Genomic DNA, 3540 nt, shown 5'->3' on the forward strand with positions numbered 1-3540 from the left:
TAACTGGTACGTGTAAATTGCACAATGATTAAATAACTCCAATAGAGGATTTGGAAAGCAAATACAGAAAAGTTCATGGGACTGTCCAGTGGTGTAGTGGTTAAGTTTGTACACTCCACTTCTACAGCCTGGAATTCTCAGGTTCAGATCCCCACTGCAGACTGAACACTGCTTGTCAAGCCATGCTGTGGCAGCATCCGACATAAAATAGAGGAAGATTGACACAGATGCTAGCTCAGGGCCAGGCTTCCTCACAAAAGAACGAAAGAAAAGAAAAGGAAAAAGAAAAGAAAAGACCAAATGATCTTGTGCTTGTGACTACGGATAATAAACTCCAGTATCATTATAAATTCTACTGCCTCTAGGCTAACAGGACATTATCTTTCATATAGGAATTCTCCAGACAAGAGAGCATCATTGTCTCAACACAAATCTATTCCTGATTTATTTTGACATTTTCAAGTAGGCTGTCTGAATTCCCTCCTCCATATTTTCCCATCTGTCATATTAGTGCTATTTCATTATCTTTGAGTTTGTTTTTCTGAGTGTAGATATTCCTTCCCTTCTTCTCTTTTCATCCAAATATGCAAGATTGTCAAGTACCACTGTACTTTCTTTATTTGAAAATGTTGCTTTAAATTATGATCTTTTTCTTTTCTGAACATTTGCAACATTCCTTATGTTATTCTTCCTCCCTTGAAACTTACTCTTAGAAAGTATGTATCCTCAAAGTACCTGCTTTTGAGCTTTGCTTTGTAGAATGCCTTTGTAATCCAGGTAAGTTGTATTTTTAAAAGAACTTTTACCACGAATTCTTAATCAAATTACGAGTAGGAAAGGAGAGATGCATGTCATGGGATAGATTTATTTTCATGCTATTAATAATCTGTTGACCTGAAATGATGGGTGATTTTCTCTGAAAAAGAATTTGGAAATAGATTCTAGCAAAACATTGCAAGCAGACTTGCTATATCCTTGGATTTTGACGATGCCCTTTTTGGTGGATCTTTTGATGTACTTCTGCTGAAGAGATCTATCTAGTCTAAAGTGCTGTCTCCTTCCTGGGGAAACCCATATCCAATGCCTGGTCTCCTCATTTAAACTTGGGCCAACACTTAAAAGTGATCTTAGCTTCAGATATCCCAGAGGGTTGGTTGAGACCTATGCTGAAACTTTATTATGTCCCTAGTTTTTTTCACTTTCCAATCTTGTTTCTTACCCTTCACACTCACAGATTTTGTTTCCAAGAGCAGTCGTTAATGATCTCTCTGTAAACTAATCTCCAGCTCAGTGTCTGCTTCTTGGGAGCACTCAACATTTGATAATGGATACCAAGGGTGAAATAAGAGAATAGACAATGAGATCAGATTTTGTCGCTTATCATTCACTACCAGTTGTAATGAGGACTCTATCGTTAGTGGTAGGTGGGACACAAATAGCCTCAGAACTGTGGTAACTGTGCAATTATTACTGATTGCACCAGTGATGGTGAATTGGGATCATAAACTGTTGGAAAGAAAGGCACTAGCAGTTATGATATATCAGGTATTTGATAAATATCAGAAAAGTGGAAATTATGAGGAAAATGGAACTAAATGATTGCTTCTGCTGAATTCACGTTTTGGAGAATATAATGGAAAAATGACAGCTATTAACCATCAAATTAAGGCTAAGTGTGAAAGCCACAGAGGCCTCCTTGGCAGCATGTAAAGAGATTCTCTTCTATTACAGAAGGCCTAATAAATTCTGTATCATTTTAAAAATAAAACTTTTCCAATTATACCTAAATTCCAAACCTAGTCTGATCTCTTACCAAGGTTAGTGCCCTAGTTGAGAAAGAACAGAATTCCAAGACATCTAATAAATGGTTTATTGTACACGATGACTTTGAAATTCCAGATTCCCCTGAAACTTCTGAGTCCCCAGAAGTGGCCTACTCCTCTCTGTGAAGGGATAGCACTTCTCTATTGTTTGAGGATGACCTTCAACCAATGATGAGGTATCTTCTACCCACAGGACATCATGTGTCCCTCTCAGTATACGCACTTACCTCCTTTCTTGGCCATAGGCCAATAACTAGGGGGTTGAGTCACATTGTAATACACCCAGGAATAACCTGGACTACCAAGGAGGGAAAGATATTATTACGCAAAGAATTGAACGATCTAATCAATATTTAACACCAAGAACTGGAAGATTATTTAGGGAACTGTATGCTGAGCAACTGGATTATGGAAAATAGAATATACAGTTGCATCATGAAGCATAGTTTTATTTTGCAGCACTCTCTCAGGACATAGGATTTAATACACGGTGTTCAGACTCCAGGAGATGGCAGTAAAAAACTACTAAGATGCCATAGAACTTGGAAAAGTGATGTGCCACACAAAGTGACCTGATGTTCAAGAATTGCCATGGCAAAAGGTGGGAGAAAGAATCAAAAGATTTTGAGCAGTGGATATGTTAAGATAGATAAGTAAGTCTGGAAAATCTACCAGATGGTTCTTTACTAAAGTTATAAGGAGAGCTCAGTGTGGCTATCCTCCGAGGGACAGGTTTTTTGGTCATTATAAAATTGAGGTCACTGATATAGATCAGAATCAAATCCAAAAATGAAAGAGACCAAGGAATGGTGCTCAAGCATCAGAATTCAGGGGGGCACAATGATCACAGTGAACAATAGGATCAGATTAGCATCCAGCAGGCTAACCCATGAAAAGTTATGGATTTAGCTATAGAGCAGGTAGCCCTAGGGACAGAATAGGCCACCAGAAAGGGCGCTGCACATTCTACACTAGCTGTCTGGAATATGTGGCTAGCCTAATGGGGGAATCACAACACAGCAAGCCAATATCATCTGGACTGAAGAATTACATGTGTTTGCAAAAACAAGTCCTGGCATGTTATGGGACCCTGTTACGGATGGAACAGGTGACCATAGGACACCATGTTAACGTTCACTAGAGAGCATCCATCATGCAATAGATGCTAAACAATAAACCAGGCAAAATGACTCAACCAGTTGTCTTCAGCCACTCTCTGTCTTCAAACACCCCAGTTCTAGTCCCAAGAGTAAATTAGTAAAGTCGCCATAATGGCAGAGAGTGAGGCTGTGCATGGGCCCAAATCTGTGTGCTTTTGTTTAACAAAGGTCATGTAATTACTCCTAAAATTGAATGTCAAATGTATCAACTCTGTTAGCAATAGAATCAAACAGTCTGTCTCTGATATGGCACCACTCTTTAAAAAGAACATCTGAAAGTTTTAGGGCCAATTTCCCAAATTGGATCTTTTCCATCTGGCTTTTTACCCTGACAGGATTAGCCAGGAATCCTGGGGATATCTTTACCTTTCTTATCCTCAAAAATCAGATATGCAGATAATAAAGAAGAGGTCACATTCTATTAACCTGGAATTTTAGCAGTTTGAACATTTGACAGGGCTGAGAGATGTAAGATTGGTATTAAAATCAAGACAGTTTAAGGCCATATGTGAAAACTGGTTCTAGCAGGTCAAAACAAAGTCTTTTCTGAGTAGCTT

This window comes from Equus przewalskii, chromosome 3, assembly GCF_037783145.1.
Source record: "Equus przewalskii isolate Varuska chromosome 3, EquPr2, whole genome shotgun sequence".
Taxonomy (NCBI): Eukaryota; Metazoa; Chordata; class Mammalia; order Perissodactyla; family Equidae; genus Equus; species Equus przewalskii.